This window comes from Oryctolagus cuniculus, chromosome 10 (genome assembly GCF_051225735.1).
Source record: "Oryctolagus cuniculus isolate XC-2025 breed Fujian yellow rabbit chromosome 10, ASM5122573v1, whole genome shotgun sequence".
Taxonomy (NCBI): Eukaryota; Metazoa; Chordata; class Mammalia; order Lagomorpha; family Leporidae; genus Oryctolagus; species Oryctolagus cuniculus.
This window is the reverse complement of record NC_142876.1, coordinates 126,161,202-126,188,002: the sequence shown is the minus strand read 5'-3', so window position 1 is coordinate 126,188,002 and position 26,801 is coordinate 126,161,202.

Genomic DNA, 26,801 nt, shown 5'->3' with positions numbered 1-26,801 from the left:
ACACATAACACAGTGTCTCGGTGGAGTGAGGGCGTGGTGGGTGGTGGAGGAGGGTCACGGCCGGCTGTTGATGGCTGAGCTGAGTGACGGCTGGCTGTTGATGGCTGAGCTGAGTCACGACTGGCTGTTGATGGCTGAGCTGAGTGACGGCTGGCTGTTGATGGCTGAGCTGAGTGAGGAGTGCAGTGGTGGGAGGTGGAGGTGGTCATGGCCGGCTGTTGATGGCTGAGCTGAGTGACGGCTGGCTGTTGATGGCTGAGCTGAGTGAGGAGTGCAGTGGTGGGAGGTGGAGGAGGGTCACGGCCAGCTGTTGATGGCTGAGCTGAGCTGAGGAGTACAGGGTGTTTCACGTCACATTTTCTCTAATCGCCTATGCTTGGAATTTTCCGTGATAAAAAGTTAAAAAGAATATTTTACATGATGTTACCATCAGTTAGCTCTGGGTTTTAGGATTTCTAAATCCTCTATTTTATCATTGTGTCTTACTGGGCAATCTTTAGTGAGGATGCATTACATGCATAGTCACAGAGAAGTGCAGAAGTGTTCCATGGGTTGAAGACCAGTTATGCAGTCGTACACCAGGAGTACAGCTCTAACCTTACTGATCGTCATCACCCGCTCTCCTGGGCTTGCTGTACTCAGAAAACAAACCAGGTGGTATAAAACAACAGAGATCCTTCATCTCACAGTTCTGGTAGCTGGGGTCCAAGGTCAGGTATGGGCAGGGCCATGTTCCCACTGAAACGTGTGGGATGGCATTTTCTTGACTCTTCTTAACTTACTGTGACAGCCGACAGTATTGGGTTCCAGGGCTGTCAGCCTGTCACTCAGTGTCTTGTTCTGTCATCACAGGGCACTTACCTCTGCTTCCTTGAGGCCATCTTAAAGTATTTTGCATTATTCTAAGTCAGGATAGTTTTCTTCCCAATAAATACGAATAACTAACAACAGTTTATGGAGTGCCTGCCCACACCAGGCAGGACACGAAGTCTCACTCCTGCCCACAGTGGGCAGAACATGGGGGTCTTGTTCCTGCACGTCTCAGGCGCTCATTGCTCAGCCTGTCGGTCAGCACGTGTTTGCCTCTCCCCCAGGCTTACTTGGCTGCCTGCCTCTAAACGTCCTTTGTGCCTCTGTGAGTGTCTCAGGTGGAGCCTTGTGAGCCTGCTCTTATCACATGTCCCCGAGATAACAGGGGTGAGGGTCAGGGCCCTGGGCACTGATGTCCATCCAACCCTCCCCACCAGAGGCCTTCTTTCCTCCCCCACTTCTGGGAGCAGAGGAAGCACTTCCCATCCTGGCAGGGCCCAGGGAGGCAGTTGACAAAATCACCCTGGGTTGTGGGGAGCTGGAGAGTTGGGCATCATGGGGTTAAACAGGACCCCAACGAGAGGCATTTATGTCTTTTAGTATCATAGATAAGAGCTCATAACTGTAGCCTGACTCAGGTTGAATATTCTTTTTTGCAATGAAACAAAATTCATCTCATGTACCTTCCCCTACATCCTCCTTAACACCTGCTGTAGTCAAAAATCTGGGCTTTGGGGAAAATGAGGTAAGAATTGAAATCCCTCCTTTGAAACTTGAAATCTGGATGCAGACTGTTCACCTTCTTAAGCTTTAACTTCCTCCTGTGTGAGCAGCAAGTTGCAGATTAAATGGAGTAGCAAACAGAAATCACTCAGCACCTGCCATGTGCCGAGGGGTCCAGCGCTGGTCCTACTGCCCAAGCCCCCACGGATTCCTGTCAGTGTGGCTGCACTGCTCAGTGGGCTGGCCTGGGAGGCCGAGTGCGGAAGCTCCCTCTGGCTTGCACATCACAGCCTCAGACCCTCGGGTTTGGACCCGGCGGCTCACACCAGCAAAGGTCTTTGCCTTTGCACCCCAGGGGTTGCACCAGCAGCTGTAGACCCGCGCTGAGTTCCACCACCAGTGTCCCTGGTTCTGTGGCCTCTGATCTACCCCGGTCTACGTTCCGATGGAGCAGCCCTGCAGGCACGCTGGCCTTTCTCTGAGCTGTAGACCAGGGATGCCAGCCCTAGAAGCCAGCTTCCCCTCTCCTTAGACCTTGCGGGGACTGAATTCAGGGGTGCTACATCTCAACGTCTTGAAAAAATTGAGCAAGTTCTCCTTTGCGGGTGTCGGTGTCATGTTTCTTCTGCTTAACTCACCTCTTAGAAAGGATGATAGACCTCAGGGCTGTCACTCACTGTAGACATGCCGCCCTGTTACGAATGTTGCCACCTCGCGCCCTCACCCCGCCTCTATTCAAATGTGTCTATAATTACACTGTGAGGAGCTAATTAAGAAGGCGCTTAATGTAGTATAGCCGAGAGTACTTTCCATTCAGGAAATCAGTTCTACTCTTTATTAGGAGTTGCAAATAAAGCAATTCAATAACCCGAATCCATTCCAAGGAAAATACTGTTAGCTTCACAGGGTTGTAACTCCAGCCAGAACAAACGTGTGTGGGCTTCCCTGTCGGCCGGTTCCAAGCACAGCATCTGCTCTTGTCAGACCGCCTCCGTCTTCACCACCCGTGCAGGGTGACGCCCGTTTCTGCTGATGGCACTGCTGCCGCCCTCCCAGCAGGTCTTTGTTTCCTTCTGAAATAAACCAGATTAAAGGGATCTGCATGGTGCAGTTCAGCTGTGTGTTGGCAAGTGCATGCACACTGAAGCCACTTTCTGCCACCATTTAGAACTTCCTTGCCTGTCGGCAAAGATGAAGTCAAACACTGAGCACCACCGGCTGCCCCCGGCCCCTCTGAGCATCTGTGCTGGCAGGGCAGTTCCACGGCAGAGGACTGTGCCTTCTGGCACAATGGAACACACTAGGGAAAAGGACTCGCTTCTACCACGATTTCTCAGGCCTCTACAGGGTCGGCTGTCGGCAAATGAAGATAAGGTCATGTCTGGGAAGCTGAGTGGGTTGGGGCAGAGGGGACAACGCTGATGCTTTGTTACAGGACAGGGACGCTGTCATCATTTTGCAATGACAATGCTGACTCTTCGCATGGGCTCTCACATGTGACCCCTGGGGTTTGAGGAATATTCTGGACCTTGGGGTCCACGTGTGGCCATCTGGGCTTTCCTTTCAGGATTATGAGCCCTGGATGCTGCCATGTTTGGTGTACACGGCTCTGATTCCCTGGCGCCCTGCAGAGGCCATCGTGATGTGTGAGGGCTGGGGCCTGGCTCCGAGAACGTGGACTGACTGGTGAGCAGGGCTCTCGGGGACTGTGGGAAGCAGAGTTCCCATTCAGAGCCCCCTGCTGTGGCAGCTGCAGCCGCTCGGGGAGCCAGCGGCACCTGCCTGTGCTACCTCTGCCTTCATCTCCAGAGACACCTCGTCCTGTCCAGTTCCTGGACTCAGTCTGCAGTGTTGCCTGTTCGAGCTGCCCTTAAACTTCCCATCAATTCCCCCTAAACTTGAGGTAGGGATTTCTGTGCTGGCCTCAAGGCTGACCTGGCTGATAAACAAGCACCTCTTACTGTCCTTCTGAGTGTCACTTTGTACTGGTGCATGGTCAGGCCCTACTTGAGAAAACCGTGCAAGTCGGACAGAGGCAGGGCGGTGTGCTTGCCAAAGCTGCATCTGATGCAGCATTTCCAAGAGGCTGACAAGGATAGCTCCATCACCTACACTTGGGGAATGCAGCATTTTGTGACTTGATTTTAATGATAAGTTAAGGCCTCACTTCTGTGAAGTGGTAGGTAGACAGGGCCACAAATCACTCTTGTCTGTGCACTGTTGTGTGGAATTGCTGGTTTCCTGTCTAACCCAACCATCCTGTGCCCTCTTGATTTTCCCAGAGCCTCTGCAACCCACGTCCCAACCCTTCTGCTTGGATTCATTGTTGCCTTCCTGTTGGTTTCCTCTTTATCAAGGAGAGAATCCTATGTTAATGTTTTGGTGATGGTGTTTTGACATGTGCATGCGCAGATGAGATTGTATGGGGTTACCGATAGCTCCAAACGAGCCGAATGACTGTGAATGCATCGACAAGGAAGACTTTTGCGTGATGACCTTCAGTGGAAAACATCAAAAGCCTTCAGAATGCTGAGAGGGCTGGAGCCGGGCACCGAGAGAACGTGGTGATTAATTTTACTCTTCAACTTTAAGAATGAACATCGAATTTCTCACACCTTTCTGGAAAACATAAAATTCTAAAAAGCCTAGTAACTCAGCAAATACTGATTTGGAGATACTCAAGTGTTTCTTCTCACTTAAGATCTGGGGATGAGTTGGGTGAGGAATTGGCAAATCAACATTTCTACCCAGCTCCTTAGGGAAACGCAGATCTGGATGCAGAAGTCTAAGAACAATAAGGAAATCCTGGACTCACTGAAGCAACTGAGGACCTACAAGAAACGATGGGGATTTGGTAAGAAGACACGCGGATTTCACGGTGGGCTCAGGTGTTAGCTCTCACTGAGTCCCTGAAGTGTCAGTCAGAAACAGCGGCGGCAAAGAACAAGTGCCAGACAAGTCCAGTACATCTGAAAGGGCCAGCCACCTCACTGACAGAAGGGGGTGGTGAGTGTGTGTGTGTGTGCGTGTGTGTTACAGTGACTGTGACCATGAGTGTGAGCTAGAGTGTGTGTGAGTGAGAGTCTGGGCGAGCAGGTGGAATTAAGTGTGAGTTTACAAGAGTGTTGTGACAGGGAATATAAGAATGTGAATGAACGTGGGCACGAGTGTGTCTGTCTACACTCACATATTCACAAGTACAAGTTGTGTGCACTCATGTGTGTGCCATAAAGAGGAACGCCTGGATATCATTCCCCGTGGTACACCCTTCAACACCAACTGAGCTCAGAAAATATTCACTGACATAAAGCAGAACTAAAATATTTTGCTCTCTTACAATTTTCTAATTATTTGGATACATGTGTAACAAATAGCTACAGTAATCAGGGTGAATTTTCTAGATATACTGAAAATACATTCCAAAATGTTTACCATTTATTAGCAATGAAAAAACAGTTGGGATAGTAAATTGCTAAGCATAGCAGTGAAGGGAAATTTTTTCTTAGAATAAACAATTGAAAACTGTATTATTTCATGGAGATCTGTGTTATTTGTTGATTTCTGCCTAATTAAATTCAGATTATAAAGCAAACATCTGCCAAGCTCATTCCCACCAATCAGTTGAGTAAATAAAGGTAACAAAATGGTATGTTTGGTTTTTCATCTAGCACAGCATTTCTTTATTACCAGCGTTTAAAAGATGGATTTTATCACCATTTTATGTGCCTTGTAATTTGTACGTTAAAAATAAAGGTTTCAAAAATGATGACCACTTTGAGTTTTATTCATTGGAAATGTAGGGTATGAGATCTTGCTTGGATTGAATACTGAGTCACGTTCGGAATTCTAAGTGCCCCACATACCATTCAGTCTTCCCACATACTTATATGATAGTAACTGAATTTTACTGGAAAGCTGACAAACATGTCATGCATGTAAGTTTGTGTGTCCACAACAACTCACTTCAAATGGAAATCCTTCACCTTGTCCAGAATTGTTTTCCCTCCAGCTCTGGAAATTCTGCCATCAGTGTCTGACCTCAGTTCTGGTTGTTACACATAGATACAAACACCCCCACACAAAACACACCTCTAAACATGTATGCATATACAACGCACACAAACACATATATAGTACATGACACACAAGCAAAACATACACACATACAGGTACAAATATACATACACACAAGTACATATTCTCACATAGAAACACATACACAGGTACACATGTACTTGTAGGTGTACAGATACACAATATACAACACACAGCACGCAAACTAATGACCACACTCATACATATGCACATATATACATACATACATACACAACACATGTTGATGTGCACACATGGACATAAACACAGATACATATAAACACACATGCAAACACATAGACACACACTTGCGTTTTATAATGTTAATGTAAGGATCCATCATCTTGATGATGTAACGTGTTTTGTAAGCACTGACTCTGGTTCAAGTCATTGGGTTCTAGGTTTGCAGCCACAAGGAAGTTACATAACCACTCTTCTTCAGTCTCCTCTTCTGTGAAATGGTCTAACTAAGAGAACATGCCACACAGCATTTTGATGAAAAGCTCATGCCTGCATAGTACTTGTAATTTGGTCTGCCACATGCTAGATGCTGCGTAAGCTTTTGTTAAGCTCAAAATATATGAAAACAAGTATTTGCTAATTGGGTTGTTTCTTTCATTGGTATTGACTTGTTCCAACTCCTTACATAGTATGGATATTAACCTTTTATCTTTGTTTGGTTGCAGGTATTTTCTTTCATTTGCAAGACTGTTTGGTCTGTCAGTTCTCCCCCTTGCTGTGCACAAGGTCCTACATGGGATGTGATCCTCTTTGTCCATCTGGGATCACGATGAAGACCTGCAGAGGGCCAGCAGCACATGGGTAGGTCTCGGCATCACTGACCCTCAGGGAAATGCATGTCAGCACTGCAGCCACCTGTCCACTCTCACCTCTTGGAGTGGAATTGCCAAAAAATGTGCAGTAGTGAGTGTTGGTGAGGATGTGGAGAAAGTGATGCCTTGTACGCTGTTGATGCGAATGTAAATTTCTACAACCACTAGAGAAGTTGGAGGCCCCACAGGGACCTGAGGAAGCCAGGCGTAGGGGACAGATGAGGGAAAGCTGGCTGGGACAGGGGGACAGACCTAACAGGAGACCCAACAGTGCAGGCTAAATGGTCCTGTGCAGCACAAAGCCAGCCAGGGTACCTGTGCAGATGGGAGGTGTTGCAACTTGGAAGAGCATTGAGAAAAGCAGCAAGTGGATGCTGACTGCTACACTGTCTCCCATCTGCTTGGAGTGGCACAGGGAAATCCAGGTCTCCGTGGGGCGAATATCACAGTCAGTTAGCAAAGGGCGGTGTGCTTAGAAGGGGAGGAGTGGTCACGTGTGGGTCCCTGCTCGCCGTTCTTGCTCTGGTTCAGTTGTTCCTGTGGCACGTGGCTTGTTGATTCACAGAAGTGACCTGGTTTGTTCAAATTTAAAGCCCCAGCTAAGGATGTGTTTGACTCCCACGTCTTTTTAAAAAGCAGCCTTTGCTCCATGTTTCCCTCAGACAACCACCATTGCCTGTTTGTTCATTTAAATTGTAAATAAGATCTTCAATTATACAACATTAGTATTCACGCATCGTGTTGGAGCTTTGAGAACGTCCTCTCACAACCGAAACAGTCAGAGAGCTGTAGGTGCATAAAACCGGGACGCCATCCTGACTCACAGAGCAAGCTCAGGTGGGAATCTGCGTTGCTATATTTAGCAGAGGAAGCAAGTGACAGAAATGTGTCCTTGTGCAGCACAGTCAAGGTGACTGTTAGAGCTTTGCTTCATTTGGTGCCTTCTTGAAAGTCTTGGGCTCCCGACTGCACAATCACAGGCGTGCTTTGTCCTTGGTACAGCGTTTGCACACATGACAGCGGTTCATCATTCTGAACAGAGAGCGCGAGCGCGCCGTGCTGAGCTTCCTGCCTCCGCTCTCTCCTCCTTCAGGTTGAAGTTTAATGGGATATCAGTCACCCTCTGTTTTTCTGAAAGTTACTGTGAGTTGAACATTTGGTAGGAGATGGTAACAAAGAATTGTAGACTTTTGCTGAGCAGACAGGGAAACAGGTGGACAATAAAATAACTAACATCTCACAGATGAAGCAACTATAAAAATGTGGTGAAGCCACGTGCTTTGGTTTTCTCCTGAGTAAGAAAGTCTTTTACAGATTCCAAGTAACAGAAAGCTGAAATTCCACAGTGCCTGCTTTTGACAGGTGTAGCCTCGAATCTCTGGCCAGGCCTACACCAGGTGGTAAAAGAAAGCAGAAACGTCTCCCATGTAAGAAAATACAAGGCCTCGTCCACAGGATTAGAGGAGTTTAGAGCTGTGATGGTTGATGTAAAGACTAATTTAATCCTCTTTTGTGAAAACAAGGAAGCAGAGACCCAGAGGTTGTAGTGACTTGTTCCCCGTGGTGGCAGCAGGCGAAACTCAGGCTGTAGACTGTCATTTCTGTGGCCTTGCACTTCATTCACAGAATGTTCTGAAATGGACAGAATCATAAACGAGTTAAGCCAATTCCTCCCTCACAGGCATTTGCAACAGTGGTGATTTGGAAACCACATGATTTTCTCCCTGATTATTCTATAAAGGAATGTGCACAAACACCACTGGAAGACTTTATGTAATATCAGCTTTCTATTACAGTTGTCAAATACTGGCGCACTCAGAGCTGGTTTTGAGGACACAGCTATTTTCAGACTTTTTATTGTGGTTATATTTTATCAGATTCTACACATCACAAAGTTGAAGAACTCTAATTCAGAGAACCATCCAACAGCTGCTACAAGCTGCTGCTTACACGGGAACACGTAATTCACACTGGGAAAATACCTGCTAGCTATTAAATATGCACAGGACGCTGTAGCCAGCTTTGTAAAATGGAGTGGTTGCTTTGCTTGGAGATTCCACTGTTAGAGGCACATTGCGTTGATGTGTGTTGAGTGTTGATCTACATGAAAATGCTGGCATATACCACGGTTCCCAGCACTGTGGGCTGACCTCTACACCGTGCTATTCTTTATTAAGTAATTCTACACCATGTTATTATTTCAGTGCTTACTTAGAGCTGCCTTCTGCAGCTGGGCTTATTTTGTTTGAAGAATGAGTGGCTGTTAATATATAGATGACACAATGCATGTTTGCTGTTGAGTTGGTTCTCCATGTTTCTGCAGTTAATTTGGCAGTTGTATTTTGAATATTTTATACAGTGACCCTGTCAATCTGAGTTGGAGCCATTTGAGATTAAAGCGAAGGGAGAGAGCCTTTCAGAGGAAACCTTCATGACTTTGGGTTAGGGAAAGTCTACTTAGATCACATCAAAAGCATGATTTGTAAAAGAAAGTGATAACTCCAGTATATTTTAGGGTGTTTTATTTTTATGACAGTTGATAAAATGTGAGCTGTTACCAGTAATAAAGTTTAAAAATTGTTTTCCAGATCATTCCATGAAAAGAGAACGAGTTTTAATCACGCTGTGTCCCTATCCTTCACTGTATGGGATGCACAGAGTTTTTATCCTATATTTGAAATCAAGACTCAGGGTGGTGAAACCTGACCACCATCTGCCAGTTCTACCCAAAGCAGGCAGATGAATGCCCCCAGCTTATTTCTGGTGAGATGCTGCCCGTTCACGGTAGATCTGCAGCCTTCCATGGTGTGCTACGCGGAGTGGGTGGTGCCTGGCTCTGACACGTGAAATCTTCCTCAGGATGCCATCAAGCTGGTGCTCACCTCTCCCTAACACCCTCACCCTGCACACAGCCATGCCTTCCTTTTTCTCTCCCCTCCTGTTTCTTCATCCATCCTCTCTCCCAGACGCCAACCTCCATCATCTTTCATACGCGCATCTCAAGTACCCTTATCCTTTTAGAGTTTGACGAGGTTTTTCGGAGGGCGGGAGCAGTGTCCTGGGTGCTTTGACAATCTTTCCTCATTCTGAATCCCCCAGAGTGTGCTCATCAGCACCTTGGGGGAGAGCCACCCCACCTGGCTGAAGTCGCAGATATGCTGGTGTTTAGCTCTGTGACCAAGGGTGAGTGACTTAGCCTCTTTGTGCCTCAGTTCTCTGACATTTTATGCCCAGGAAATGCTGACACTTTCTATTAACTTGTTCTACGTGTATATAATTGCAGTGTCTTGCACATACTCAATGATAAGTTAATGTTAGATATTGTTGAAACAAAATTTTTGCTTAATATATAATGATAATAATGGTCTAGGCTGCTTTACCTCCTGTCTGATTTTAAGAAAAAGCACTTCTATATGGCTGTCACTAAGCAGCAGTTATACATAATTTTCACTCCTATTGATCCAAGCTGCTAATACACATTTAGCAGTTTAAATAGATAGTGTCATTAGCGGCAAGATGGCGGAATAGGAAGGGAGCACACTGATAGTCTGAGGAGAGATAGTTTAATAAAAGTGGAGATACTGCAGGTTCAAGGAAGAGTAGGGGAGGAAACAGCAGAAGAAACTCTTCCGGAACGCGTGACTCACAGCGGACCTGCGTGGAGAGCGTGGGAGCCCACAGTTCGGGACACCAGCGGCAGACTCAACACACCAGCACTGGAACGCAAGGTGAGCCGAACCTCAATAGCCTGAGACACCGGCAGGCAAGCGGAGAGAGGAGACTAGAGGGAACGACCCCTCGGGGGGGGGAAGTTTGCCAGGCTAGCTGGAAGAGAGAGAGAGAGAAAAAAAAAAAAAAGGGTGACTGGTACGGACACGGGTTTCTCTCTCTCCGCTCACCTCTCAAGGGCGAGCAAGACAAAGAGCAGGCGCCATCTTGGACATACGTCATAAGCAGAGCGACCTCAGGTCTGCACCGGCCCTGAGACTAGCAGAAAAACCTGACTCTGGGCGGGGCGAATTAACAGGAGATTAGGACCTAGTAAATTTGTGGTGCTACTGAACTGAGACTGTGAAAAAAGAGACGGTGGGGGAGAGAACTCACAGAATTCACGTGAGCACTCTCCAGAGACGCTACAATTCCGTAACTTTGGCAACCCAGTGGGAGACTGAAGGAGAATTTGAGCCCACTCTGAGGGCCGAACAGATTCCCTGTGGGGTCCTTGGGAAAGAGCTTCCGATCTCTGGCTCCTGTGGGTATATCATTTGCCTGCTAACTACCTCCAACTTCGTTCAGCTGTGCGGAATTACTTCCCTTTTGAATCAAAAAAAAAAGAAAGAGAGAGAGAGAGATTTACCACGCCTAACCTGGGAGTGTCACCTTTGGCACACCAAACAGAGCTCTCAGGCCACACCCATCTCAAGCCCTAAGGCTCCATCAAAAACAGATAGTCCACTTAATCTAGAGTCATAGTATAACAAGAAAAAGCACCACAGTGAAGAAACCAAATATCTCCAATATGCCAAATAACAAACGCAAAAACCGAGGTAATAAAAACAAGGAAGTCACCATGACGCCCTCAAATGAAAAAGACACCCCAATTCAAGATTATGAAGATGATGACATAGATGAAATGCAAGAAGCAGATCTCAAAAAATTGATAAGAACATTAAGAAGTTCTCAAAAACAAATTCTTGAACTACACAAATCCTTAATGGACAAGATAGAAAATCTCTCTCGTGAAAATGAAATATTAAGGAGGAATCAAAATGAAACGAAACAACTAGTACAACAGGAAACTGTGATAGTGACTGAAGTGAAGAATTCAATAGATCAAATGAAAAACACAATAGAGAGCCTTACAAACAGAATGGGTGAAGCAGAAGAGAGAATATCGGACTTAGAAGACAGAGAACAGGAAAGGATACAGTCAGACCAAAGAAAAGAAGAGGAAATTAGAAATCTAAAACATATTGTCGGGAATCTTCAGGATACTATTAAAAAACCAACATTCGGGTTCTAGGAGTTCCTGAAGGCATGGAGAGGGAGAAAGGATTAGAAGGCCTTTTTAGTGAGATATTAGCAGAAAATTTCCCAGGTTTGGAGAAGGACAGAGAAATCCTAGTACAGGAAGCTCACAGAACCCCTAATAAACACGACCAAAAGAGATCCTCACCACGACACGTTGTAATTAAACTCTCCACAGTGAAACATAAAGAAAAGATCCTAAAATGTGCAAGAGAGAAATGTCAGATTACTCTCAGAGGATCTCCAATCAGACTCACAGCTGACTTCTCATCAGAAACTCTACAAGCTAGGAGGGAATGGCGAGATATAGCCCAAGTACTAAGAGAGAACAACTGCCAGCCCAGAATATTATATCCTGCAAAGCTATCATTTGTGAATGAAGGTGAAATAAAGACTTTTCATAGCAAAGAGAAATTGAAAGAATTTGTTGCCACTCGTCCAGCCCTGCAAAAGATGCTTAAAGATGTGTTACACACAGAAACACAGAAACACGGTCATCAATATGAAAGAAGGTAAAGGAAGGAAACCAAGGAAGGAAACCTCACAGCAAAAGATCACAGGGAATTCAAAGCATATATTAGAACTTATCTTTGGCAAATGGCAGGGCAAAGTTACCACTTATCATTAGTCACATTGAACGTGAATGGCCTGAACTGTCCAGTTAAAAGACACCAAATGGCTGATTGGGTTAAGGAACAAAACCCATCTATTTGCTGCTTACAAGAAACACATCTTTCCAACAAAGATCCATACAGACTGAAAGTGAAAGGCTGGAAAAAGATATACCATGCCAACAGAAATGAAAAAAGAGCGGGCGTAGCCATCTTAATATTGGACAACATAAACTTTACCACAAAAACTGTTAAGAGAGACAAAGAGGGACACTATATCATGATTAAGGGATCAATTCAACAGGAAGATATAACAATTATCAATGTATATGCACCTAACTACAGGGCACCAGTTTATCTAAAAGATTTATTAACGGACTTAAAGGGAGACTTAGACCCCAATACAGTAGTACTGGGGGACTTCAATACTCCACTCTCAGAAATAGACAGATCATCCGGTCAGAAGATCAACAAGGATACAGTAGATTTAAACGACACTCTAGCCCAAATGGATCTAACAGATATATACAGAACTTTCAATCCTACAGCTAAAGATTTTACATTCTTCTCAGCAGTACATGGAACCTTCTCTAAGATTGACCACATACTAGGCCATAAAGCAAGTCTCAGCAAATTCAAAAGAATTAGAATCATACCATGCAGCTTCTCAGATCATAAAGGAATGAAGTTGGAAATTAGCAATTCAGGAATCCCTAGAGCATACGCAAACACATGGAGATTGAACAACATGCTCCTGAATGAACAATGGGTCATAGAAGAAATCAAAAGAGGCCGGCGCCGCGGCTCACTAGGCTAATCCTCCGCCTAGCGGCGCCGGCACACCGGGTTCTAGTCCCGGTCGGGGCGCCGGATTCTGTCCCGGTTGCCCCTCTTCCAGGCCAGCCCTCTGCTGTGGCCAGGGAGTGCAGTGGAGGATGGCCCAGGTGCTTGGGCCCTGCACCCCATGGGAGACCAGGAAAAGCACCTGGCTCCTGGCTCCTGCCATCGGATCAGCGCGGTGCGCCGGCCGCAGCGCGCCGGCCGCGGCGGCCATTGGAGGGTGAACCAACGGCAAAGGAAGACCTTTCTCTCTGTCTCTCTCTCTCACTGTCCACTCTGCCTGTCAAAAAAAAAAAAAAAAAAAAAAAAAAAGAAGAAATCAAAAGAGAAATCAAAAACTTTCTGGAAGTAAATGAGGATAACAGCACAACATACCAAAACTTATGGGACGCAGCAAAAGCAGTGTTAAGAGGAAAGTTTATATCAATAGGTGCCTACATCAAGAAATTGGAAAGGCACCAACTAGATGAGCTTTCAATTCACCTCAAGGATCTAGAAAACCTACAGCAAACCAGACCCAAATCTAGTAGGAGAAGAGAAATAATTAAAATCAGAGAAGAAATCAACAGGATTGAATCAAGAAAAACATTACAAAAAATCAGCCAAACGAGGAGCTGGTTTTTTGAAAAAATAAACAAAATTGACACCCTATTGGCCCAACTAACTAAAAAAAGAAGAGAAAAGACCCAAATCAATAAAATCAGAGATGAAAAAGGAAATGTAACAACAGACACCACAGAAATAAAAAGAATCATCAGAAATTACTACAAGGACTTGTATGCCAGCAAACAGGGAAACCTATCAGAAATGGATAGATTCCTGGACACATGCAACCTGCCTAAATTGAACCAGGAAGACATCGAAAACCTAAACAGACCCATAACTGAGACAGAAATTGAAACAGTAATAAAGGCCCTCCCAACAAAGAAAAGCCCAGGACCAGATGGATTCACTGCTGAATTCTACCAGACATTTAAAGAAGAACTAACTCCAATTCTTCTCAAACTATTCAGAACAATCGAAGAAGAGGGAGTCCTCCCAAATCCTTTCTATGAAGCCAGCATCACCTTAATTCCTAAGCCAGAGAAAGATGCAGCACTGAAAGAGAATTACAGACCAATATCCCTGATGAACATAGATGCAAAAATCCTCAATAAAATTCTGGCCAATAGAATGCAACAACACATCAGAAAGATCATCCACCCAGACCAAGTGGTATTTATCCCTGGTATGCAGGGATGGTTTAATGTGCGCAAGACAATCAATGTGATACACCACATTAACAGACTGCAGAAGAAAAACCATATGATTATCTCAATAGATGCCGAGAAAGCATTTGATAAAATACAACACCCGTTCATGATGAAAACTCTAAGCAAACTGGGTTTGGAAGGAACATTCCTCAATACAATCAAAGCAATCTATGAAAAACCCACAGCCAACATCCTATTGAATGGGGAAAAGTTGGAAGCATTTCCACTGAGATCTGGTACCAGACAGGGATGCCCACTCTCACCACTGCTATTCAATATAGTTCTGGAGGTTCTAGCCAGAGCTATTAGGCAAGAAAAAGAAATTAAAGGGATACAAATTGGGAAGGAAGAAGTCAAACTATCCCTCTTTGCAGACGATATGATTCTGTATTTAGGGGACCCAAAGAACTCTACTAAGAGACTATTGGAACTCATAGAAGAGTTTGGCAAAGTAGCAGGGTATAAAATCAATGCACAAAAATCAACAGCCTTTGTATACACAGACAATGCCATGGCTGAGGAAGAACTTCTAAGATCAATCCCATTCACAATAGCTACAAAAACAATCAAATACCTTGGAATAAACTTAACCAAGGACGTTAAAGATCTCTACGATGAAAATTACAAAACCTTAAAGAAAGAAATAGAAGAGGATACCAAGAAATGGAAAAATCTTCCATGCTCATGGATTGGAAGAATCAATATCATCAAAATGTCCATTCTCCCAAAAGCAATTTACAGATTCAATGCAATACCAATCAAGATACCGAAGACCTTCTTCTCAGATCTGGAAAAAATTGTGCTAAAATTTATATGGAGGCACAAGAGACCTCGAATAGCTAAAGCAATCTTGTACAACAAAAACAAAGCTGGAGGCATCACAATACCAGATTTCAGGACATACTACAGGGCAGTTGTAATCAAAACAGCATGGTACTGGTACAGAAACAGATGGATAGACCAATGGAACAGAACTGAAACACCAGAAATCAACCCAAACATCTACAGCCAACTTATATTTGATCAAGGATCTAAAACTAATTCCTGGAGCAAGGACAGTCTATTCAATAAATGGTGCTGGGAAAATTGGATTTCCACGTGCAGAATCATGAAGCAAGACCCCTACCTTACACCTTATACAAAAATCCACTCAACATGGATTAAAGACCTAAATCTACGACCTGACACCATCAAGTTACTAGAGAACATTGGAGAAACCCTTGAAGATATTGGCACAGGCAAAGAATTTCTGGAAAAGACCCGGGAGGCACAGGCAGTCAAAGCCAAAATCAACTATTGGGATTGCATCAAATTGAGAAGTTTCTGTACTGCAAAAGAAACAGTCAGGAGAGTGAAGAGACAACCGACAGAATGGGAAAAAATATTTGCAAACTATGCAACAGATAAAGGGTTAATAACCAGAATCTACAAAGAGATCAAGAAACTCCACAAAAACAAAACCAACAACCCACTTAAGAGATGGGCCAAGGACCTCAATAGACATTTTTCAAAAGAGGAAATCCAAATGGCCAACAGGCACATGAAAAAATGTTCAAGGTCATTAGCAATCAGGGAAATGCAAATCAAAACCACAATGAGGTTTCACCTCACCCCGGTTAGAATGGCTCACATGCAGAAATCTACCAACAACAGATGCTGGCGAGGATGTGGGAAAAAGGGACACTAACCCACTGTTGGTGGGAATGCAAACTGGTCAAGCCACTTTGGAAGTCAGTCTGGAGATTCCTCAGAAACCTGAATATAACCCTATCATTCGACCCAGCCATCCCACTCCTTGGAATTTACCCAAAGGAATTTAAATTGGCAAACAAAAAAGCGGTCTGCACCCTAATGTTTATTGCAGCTCAATTCACAATAGCTAAGACCTGGAACCAACCTAAATGCCCATCAACGATAGACTGCATAAAGAAATTATGGGATATGTACTCTTTAGAATACTATACCGCAGTAAGAAACAACAAAATCCAGTCATTTGCAACAAAATGGAGGAATCTGGAACACATCATGCTGAGTGAAATAAGCCAGTCCCAAAGGGACAAATACCATATGTTCTCCCTGATCGGTGACGACTGACTGAACACCAAAAAGGAAACCTCCTGAAGTGAAACGGACACTATGGGAAACGGTGGCTTGATCAGCATAGCCCTGACTGTTAATGAACAACTTAATACATTATCCCTCTTAGTAGTTTTTTTTTTATCTGTTCTACTTAATATGACTGATTTAGTTCTGTAATTGATGCACAGTTATTCTTAAGTGTTGAAAATTAACTGAAATGTGATCCCTGTTGAACATGGGAGTGGGAATGGGAGAGGGAAGAGATGTATAATTTGGGACATGCTCAGGCTGACTTGCCCCAAGTGGTGGAGTTGGAAGCATACCAGGGGATTCCAATTCAATCCCATCGAGGTGGCATGTACCAATGCCATCTCACTGTTCCAGGTGATCAATTTCAGTTCACAGTTGGTCATGGTGGAGGGACTGGGAGTCAAAGGGAGCACATAGACAAGTCTAGTACCTGCTAACGCTAACCGATGGAGTAAATAAAGGGGAGAGTGATCCAACATGGGAAGTGAGATACTCAGCAGACTCATAGAATGGCAGATGTCCTAAATAGCACTCTGGCCTCAGAATCAGCCCTAAAGGCATTCCGATCTGGCTGAAAAGCCCATGAGAGTATTTCAGGCATGGAAAGTCAAGACACTCTGGCAAAAGATCTCTGTGAGTGAGATCCCAGTGGAAAGAACAGGTCATCAAAGAAGGAGGTACCTTTCTCTGAAGGGAGGAGAGAACCTCCACTTTGACTATGACCTTGTCTAAACAAGATAAGAGTCGGAGAACTCAGAGGGCTTCCATAGCCTTGGAAACTCATGACTGGAGCATAGGGAGATTACTGATGCCATAGACAGGAGTGTCAATTGGTAAAGTCAACAACAGGAGTCACTGTGCACTTACTCCTCATGTAGGATCTCTGTCCTTAATGTGCTGTGCATTGAGATTTAATGCTATAACGAGTACTCAAACAATATATTTCACTTTGTGTTTCTATGGGGGTGCAAACTGTTGAAATCCTTACTTAATGCATACTAAACTGATCCTCTGTAAAAAAAAAAAAAAGAAATTATCAATTCCCAACTTGACTCTCACTGGGATTAAACATGACAATAGGTCTGCTCTGATTTCATCATTATTAAAAAAAAATCATCTATAAAAAAAAATAGATAGTGTCACACGCCTGAAGCCAGCATGCTCGAATCTGAGCCCGTTCTCGATCTGTGGAAATTGAGAAGAACTTTCTGACTCTGTCTTCGTTGGTCTGTGCCATTCTCCCTTCCCTTCGTGGTCAGAAGATTGCTATTTACTTTTTTTTGCCATTTACTCTTATGGTTTTGAAAATTTCCAGGGACTTTTTAAGGATAAATGCAGAAATGGGTATGCGTAAGAAAGGTTTGGAACTCTTCCTTATTGAGTGATGTACTTTCAGTTTTAAAATAAAACATCGCACCGCTGCAAAAACTGGACCTGCTCCTCAGGAGCGATGCTGTGTGAGTTACTGAACTTCCCTTTGGTGGTGGATTCTGGGTTCCGATGGTGGAGGAGCTCTAGCCTTGCCTGGCTGGAGGCCTAGGATCCTGGGCACGCATACAGTAGCTCCCTGCAGCCTGCTGGGTAATGCTCTGTTTTCTCTGCATGTACCGATCTGTCCCCAGTGCCCATCACCAAACGCTGGCTGTGCTGTGGCATTCAAGGAGCCATGGTAAAGCAGTGCTGTTGGGCATGATTCTGGAGTCATTTGGTAACGTAGGGAATTAATAATGGAACAATGAAAAGTCAGATCACAAACAGCTAGAAAGAATTAGGCACTGCTGTAATTGCCCATAATATTTCTCAAACCTTTAGAGTTTGGCTTAATGGAAAAAAGTATTTAATGGGAGTGTAACTCAATTAGTGGAAGGTCACATAAGTAGTGACAATTAGGTAAAATGTATAGTAAATACAAAAACATAAATGCCATTATGAATTTAATTGGATTTTTATTGTTTCCAGAAAATATTAAAATTCATTAGCCAGGTTCCAAAATATCTCCAGTTGAATGAATAGCAATATTACTCAAAACACTAACTGTTTTAAAGTTAGTACGTACTCTTGTCTGCTTTTGCCTTCTGACTACATTTTTTTTCTTTTATTACACTTGTGTGCAATTGCATCTTTGCTCCATTGGTTTAAATTGCTGCACGAATTTTAAATATGTGCAGATTTGATCAGGAACTGCAAGTACGGTGTTTTTAACAGCAAAACATGACTTAGTGAAATTATTGCAAATTTTGAGTGCAAGTTTGGTCCTGTTAAAATAATAAGCAGTTTATATGGAATCCTAAATCATATCTTACCATTGATGCAGATAATGATTGTGCCTACTCTAATATTTTCTGTGTCTAACATTTTTATAAGTTCACAAAAATGACTGTCCTGTGCTCACCACCCTGGCCACCACTTTCAGTTGCTTTCTGTTCTTAAATGTAATAAAAGTACCTTTGCTATCTGAGTTCAGTAATTAAGACTTTTATACAGTTGAGGCTGATCCTCTGAATGACTGGAAATGAGTGAGTAGAGTGAGATTCCTGGTATGTGTTCTCATGTTTCATAAGCAACCTTTGCCACACCTATCAGTTAGATGGTTTACTACAATGAGGTGCTATTTTGTCCATTTTCAGTGAAAATTTGGCTGTCTCAGATTTGGTCGATTTTTCTCAGTGCTTAAAAATAATCTTAAACTACAGCTGGTATGTGCAAAGATTGCCAGCTGGTGTTTATCAAATTTCTTCTAAATGTACTTGTATAGACTTTAATTCAATGCTTAAACATTTTCTTTTTAATATTGTTTAAAGATAAAGAAGGAACTTGATTAAAATATCATGTATCAGTCTGCTGAATATCCTGAAAAATGTTGCAAAAACCAATAATCCGAGATTTCCCTTTTGAAGCCCCAAAGTTCTTTTTTCCATAGCTCATGGTCCAATGAGAGTTGGTAAGTAGTCCATTTTCATCGTGGTCACCCAATGACTCAGTGTTGGAGATGTTTTCCCTTCCACAGTCCTGCTGATGGGATTGACCGATGCTCGCCCACACTTGCCTGCTAGAAAATGGTACACGTAATTGAAACTTGCATTGCAGGGCAAGGCCAGGTCTAACTTCCGGAAGGCTGACCAGGAACGAGCCTGCAATGAGTGGGATATCTGTGAGCACCTCTGTTGACCACCTAAATTTTTCCTTATGGTCAACAAAGGGATGGTTAATCCCTCTTTTCCATACATATGTGAACAGACCCATCTGCACACGGGACAGCATCCCCACGACAACATCCGCTGGCGTAAGAGAGAAGCTCAGTGAGTCCAACCGTGGCGTTAAGATTAATGTCTGCCACAAATGGGGTGATACTTGTTTGTCTAAGATCTTTATAATCGGCCCGCGACAATGAGAAATTAGTGTAGAAATACACGCAGTGAATGAGGATAGTCCCTCATACTGGGTATTAATGCGTAGTTGGTACACACAACTCTGTTAAAAATGTTGGTAGCAAATCAAATACAGCTATATATATATATATATATATATATATATATATATATAAAATGCAAAACTACTACAACATATATATGTAATGCAAAAATTATACACAATAATAATATATAAGACTTATTCCAGGTAGGCAAGACTTGTGTAACATTTGAAAAATGAATAAATATAATTTGCTGAATCAACACACAGAAAAAAATCAGGATTTTATCAATCAGCACATTGAAAGTTGGACAAAATCTAATAAATTTATAAGAAAAAATTTTAGGAAACTAAGAATAAAGGGGAACTTCCCAACTTAATGAAGAGTAACAATAAGAAATATAAAACTAATGTTACACGTGATGATATAAGATTGCCTGCTTCCAACCCAAATCCTGGGAACAAGAAAACATTTTTACTCAACATGGTAATGGAAGTTCTATTCACTATAAAAATAAAATAAATAAAAGGCCTATAAAACAACCTTGATTTCTAGATGATATGATTGATGTAGACCATAGGAGAATTGTATAAAATGAACTCTTATAACCATGATGTGAGTTCAGCATGGTGGCAGGACAGATCAATACATACAAAGTGAGTTATATATCTATTATATAGTAGCAATGAGCATGTAGAGACTAAAATGGAATACACTTTACCATTTATAACTCATCAAAACTGAAATATTGAGGTGTAAGCATAGCAAAACATTTACAAGAGAAATATGATGAAATTTAGAAGATAATGAAAGAAATCAAAGAAGCTCTAAGTAATTGGAGAGATTCACCATCTTTGTGGACTATATAATGTGTTCACTGACTGGATGAGCCAACATGCAAAGAAGTCAATTTTTCCAAATTAATTTAACTATTTGGATATTTTATGTCTTCAGTTAATTATGTGTATATCGGGAATATTTGCTATAATTCTCTTCAAAATCCCAGCATGTTTCGTTGTAAACACAGCCAAGCTTACTCTAAAATTTATGAGGGACACATAGGACTTGGAGCATGCATACCAATCTTGAAAACTAACTGTATGATGAATCACTCTATCTGATTACAAGGCTTCATAATAAGTAAAATACTCCAGATATTGTGGCATTGACAGAGGCAATAATCTGCAGTGCTCAGATTAGTAGCCATAATACAATAGACCAATAATCTGTAATTCTCAGAAGGACACCACTCCAACTGTTTTTTGACAAAGGCAGCAAAGTAATTTAGTGGAGGAAAAAATAGTTTTCTCAACAAATTGTGATAGAACATTTAGACATGGGTCACAAAGGGTGGACTTTAACCTCACCTCATATCTGATGCAAAAAGTAACTCAAAACAGACCACAATCTTAAAGATAAAAGGCAAAAATATAAAAGTTAAAAAAAAAACTATGCAAAATCTTTAGGTCTAGAGCTAGCTAAAACATTTTTAGGCTAACATCAAAACATGGACCCTAAGAAGAATGACTAATACACTGGACCTTTTGAAAATTAAAAACTGAAGCTCTGTAAAAGACGCTGTAAAAACAATGCAGAGAGTAAGTACACGCTGAGGAAAATGCTTACAAACCACACACCTAAGTGAGACTGACTTCTAGAGAGTATAGAATTCTCAAATTCGAAAGCAAACAAAATGAACAGTTCAATTAGAAAGTGGGCAAACGATATGAAGATGAATTTCCCTGATGAGAGTGTGCAGATGAAAAATAGCTGTGTGAGAAGATGCTCAACATCACTAGGCAGCAGACAGAAGCAGACCAAACACACAGTGAAACCTTACTGCACATTCGTCAAACTGGCTAAAAGAAGAAATGATGACATAACCAGATGAAGACAAGGAGGCAAGGGAGTCAGATCATTGCGCAGGGCTTCTGGGAATGTAAAACCCGATAGCAGCTTTAGAAAAGAGCTGGGTACAGCACAGTACATCCTGGCAGTTGAACTCATGGGCATTTATCCTAGAGAAGTTGATATTGACTAATGCGTATTGACATAAAAGTGTGTACACAAATGTTCATGTCAGCTTTATTAAGTAAGAGCCCCAAGCTGGAAACAGCCCAGATGATCTTCAGTTGGTATGCAGATAAAGCAACTGTGGTTCATCCACCTGCCATGGAGGAGCACTTCATAACCAACAGCAAGAAACTTTTGATGCATGGAACAACTTGTTTGACTTACCAGTGAATTTTTTTAAAAAATTGAATTATTTGTGTGATAGCAGAGTGACACAGAGAGAGGGAGACAGACAGACAGACATTCCATCCACAGATCAACTCCCCAAATGGCCCGTACAGCCAGACCTGGCCAGGCTGAAGTCAGGAACCAGGAACTCTGTCTTGGTCTCCCACATGGGTGGCAGGGATCCAAGGATGTGGGCCTCCTCCACTGTCTTGCAGGTGCAGGATCAGGAAGCCAGTCAGAAGCACAGCAGCCAGGACTGGAACTGGCAATCCTCTATGGGATGTTGGCATCACAAGCAACAGCTTAGCCTGCTGTATTACAGCGCTAGCCCATGTGATATTTCTTATAACTGCATGCATTTTTACAATTATCTAAAAATAAATTTATTATTTAAATTTTATTTGCATATCTTTTTGCAGTTGACATGGTTTTGTATATAGAAAACCCTAAAGACTGCACCAAATCACTGTTAGAACTTATAAATATATTAAGTACAATTGCAGCTTAAAAAATCAACATGCAGAGGGGATGGCGCTGTGCTGCAGTGGGTTAACGCCCTGGCCTGAAGTGCCGACACCCCATATGGGCACCGGTTCTAGTCCCGGTTGCTCCTCTTCCAATCCAGCTCTCTGCTATGGCCTGGGATAGCAGTAGAAGATGGCCAAGTCCTTGGGTCCCTACACCCACGTGGGAGACCTGAAAGAATCTCCTGGCTTTGGATCAGTGCAGCTCCAGCCGTTGCGACCATCTGGAGAGTGAACCAGCGGATGGAAGACCTCTCTCTCTCTCTCTCTCTCTCTACCTCTCTTTGTAACTCTGTCTTTCAAATAAATAAATCTTTAAAAAAATCAATATGCAGAAATATGCAGTAGCATTTTTATACAATAATAACGAACTATCTGAAAAAGAAATCAAGTGAGCAGTCCTTTTTACAATAGTATAAAAATTCTTAGGGATAGATTTAACCTAAGAGGTAAAACTAAAAACTATTGAACATTGATGAAATACATTTAAAAGGCAAAAGTGTATAAAAACATATCCTGTATTAAGGGATTGAAAGACTTACAATTGTTAAAATGCCCACACCACTCGGAATGATCTACAAATTCAGTACAATCCATATCAAACTTCCAATGATATTTTTCACAGAGATAGAAAGAAAACTGTAAAATTCTTATGGAATCACAAAAGAGCCCAAATAGCTAAAGCAATCTTGAGCAAAAAGAACAAAGCTGAAGACATCACACTCCTTGATCTTAAAATATACTACAAAGCTTTTGTAATCAAAACAGCATGGTGAGGGCACACAGACTTGTGGACCAATGCACAAGAAGGAGAGCTCAGAAGCTCAGAAGTGAATCTGTTGATTTGCATTAGGCTGTTTTATTAGCAAGAGGCCCAGACTGGAAACAGCCCACGTTTTGACAGCCCCGATTTTGACAAAGGTGGCAATATACACACTGGGGAATGGCATTCTCCTCATCAAGTGATGTGGGGGGAAAGTGGACATCTACCTGCAGAAGAATGAACATGAAACCTTGTTTCATTTCACATATAAAAAGCAAGACAAATGCATGAAATACTTATACACAGGACTTGAAAGTACGACAGGGTTGTGAGAAAACATAGGGGAAAAACTGACTGACATGGTTCTGGAGCAAGATATTTTTATATGCATCCCAAAGGATTGGCAGTAGTGCAAAAGTAGTCCAGAGGAACCGCCTAAATTAAAAACCTACACGTCAAAGGGAACAGTCATCAGAGTAAAGAGACAACCTACAAAACAGGAGGAAATATTTGTAAACCACCATCTGTTAATTGGTTACTACCCAAATATACAGTGATTTAAAACAGTTCATAAAAACAAAACATGATATAAAGCTGGACAGATAAGGCATGTGTTCAGCCTGGTTGATAAGACACCAGTTCTCATGCTGCATTGCTGGGTTTGATGCCCAGCCTTGTCTGGTGGCTCCACCTTCGTGTCGATGGAGACCTCGGGAGGCAGCAGTGAGGGCTCAAGTCATTAGGTCTCTGTCACCCACCTGGGACACCTGGATTGTCTTTCTGGTGTCCAGTTCTGGCCCCAGCCCATCCTGGCCCTGGTGGGTGTTTGGAGAATGAACTAACCAATGGGAGATCTCTCTGTGTGTCTGCATGCCTCTCTCTCTCTGTGTGTGTGTGTGTGTGTGTGTGTCCTCTTAAGCAAATAAAAAAATGGAAATATAAGTAAAAATGGGCAGAGGACCCAAAAAGATATTTCTCTGGCCAATAGGCATATGAAATATACTCAACATCACCATCAGAGAGATATAAATTAAAACCACAGTAAGAAATCATCTCATGCATGTTAGCATGGCTGTTGTCAGCAAGAGGTGATTTCTTGCTGGTGATGTTGAGAGTAAAACCCTGTGCACTGCCTTTGCACACGTCACTTGGTATAGCCATTGAGAAAGATGATGAACTGCCTTACGGTCCGGTGCCCTCACCTGTGGGGTGTGTTCAAAGGAGATGAAGTCGGGTCTCACAGAGATGCCTATGCCAGATTTCACTCCAGTGCTGCTCACAGTAGCCAAGATTTAGTCTTAAGACAAGCAGAGGATCCTGCCGTTTGTGATGATGTGGGGTAATCTGGGGGACATTGTGCTACATGAAGTAGGCTAGACGCAGAAATACAAGCATTCATGGCAGCTATGAAGGAAATCAAGCACACTTGAGGAATGTTTGTTTTAATTGTGTATGTGGATTATTAAAAATCTTGACTGCTCAAGTTTTCAAAATTTGTAGATGGACAAAACAGCACCCTTGCTAGCTTGTGAGAACTCAGTTGCTGATATATGTGAGAAATGTAATCCAGCCATGTTGTCACTGGTTTTATTTTAAATACACCATCATACAGTGAGGCATGTGTCCTCAGGGCAGTCACTGGAGGCCTCTTGCTAACCCTGAACTTGGCCTTGCCAGCCGCAGAGCATAAATTGGAAGTGAAACCTACACGCTAAGCCCCAGATCGCTGAACGGTGTTCCCTTGTTTGACATGTTGGCATTTCTTTTAATGATCTCCCGTTTAACTTGCTTCTTCAGCACTCACGCTCATTTTAATCATCGCGTGTCCTTGAAGTAGCCGCATCCAAATGTCATGTGATCATGGGATCAATCTCATTACACCCTTGAATGCTCAGCATTTACAAGGAGACCCTCCTTCTAAGAAGTCAATTTATGTTTAACTAGGGGAATGATATCTTTTTCTGTAGCTGGCAAAATGAGGATGAAGGGAGAGGCAGCAACTCCATTTACCATGTTAAAGTGTTGCTGTGGCTGCCTCCCGCTAGCAGGGTCCACCCAGCAGCTAATTTACATTGTCAAATCCTGTTCATCTCACCGTCACACCCTTTGTTCTTCTGCACGATGTGATTGAAGTAGGTGCTCTGTGGATCCTGTGTCTCAGTGTGACAAGTAGATGGTGAGGGATCCCAATGCATTGTTGAGTTCAAGAGGACAGTGTGACCAGAGCAGCTCAGCCCTTGCTGTGTCACTGGGATTTGGGGAAGATATGCTTGGTAACTACCAACACAGAACTCGGAATGCCCCAGGTCGTGGGCTATCCTGGTGAGGATGACAGAGAAGACACTGAATGGCATTTGCATCTTCAGCTGTTCCTGCATTGTCACCCTGTCAAGGTCCACAGTGGACTCCCTCTGAGCTTTCCCTTGCATGGCTAGGCTGCCTATCAGAGAGCATTCCAGAAAGTCCTATTGCTCTACAGAAGGATTTAAGATACAGGTGTGATGATAATCTTTGTGTTTTGAAAAATCAGTTGACAGAGCTTCGGCTGGTCCTAGCAAAAGCCTTGTGAGTGGGCAGAGGGAATCCTAACAGAAGAAAGGTTAGGTACTCTATCAGGATCTCATATTCAGGGCCGGCGCTGTGGCGTAGCTGCCGAAGCCTCTCCACGAAGTGCTGGCATCCTATAGAGACGCCGGTTCAAGGCCTGGCTGCTTCACTTCCCACCCAGCTCCTTGCTGAAGTGCCCAGGAAAGCAGCAGAGGATGGCCTAAGTCCTTGGGTCCCTGTACCCACATGGGAGGCCCAGAAGTCTGGCTCTTGGCTTCAACCTGGCTCAGCTCTGGTTGTCCATCCATTTGGGGCAGTGGATGGAAGATTTCTCTCTCTCTCTCTCTCTCTCTCTCTCTCTCTCTCTCTCTCTCTCTCTCTTTCTCTCTCTCTCTCTCTCTCTCTCTGCCTTTCCTTTTCCTCTCTGTAACTCAAACAAAATAAATAATATTTAAAAACACATCACACAACTACCAAAACACAGAGTCTAGACGTAATCCTTCCTGTCCATGGAACAAAAGCATGGATTCATTAATTAAACATAACTGCCCACCTATGGACAAATGCATACGTGCATAGAGGAATTAGGCAAAGCGACCAACTCCAGATCTCCAGGCATGGCTTGGCGTCCATGACATGCATACACATAGCATTGAGTTGTGCAGGTTCCTGTGGGAAAATTAAGTTAAATATGTTTATTTTGATGGAAAAACTTTTTGCCATCCCCTTAGAGGTTTTTTCATAGAAGGCACATTTTTCATGGGTTTTTTGAAGACTTTTTTTAATAAGGTCCCCCTCAAACTGTTGGTTAGTCTTATGCTTTTAGAGATGACAGTTTAAAAATGTGGCACTGACAAGCCCCCATGCAATCACCACTTCTGTCAGTAAGCGTCTAGATGTATCCGATTAGACAGAAACAGCATTGGATGAGTTCTGGCAATTCACATGACTGGGCACCCTGAGATTTATCTTTGCTGGAAGGAAGCTAAGGCCTCTGGTGAGGGGTGGGGAG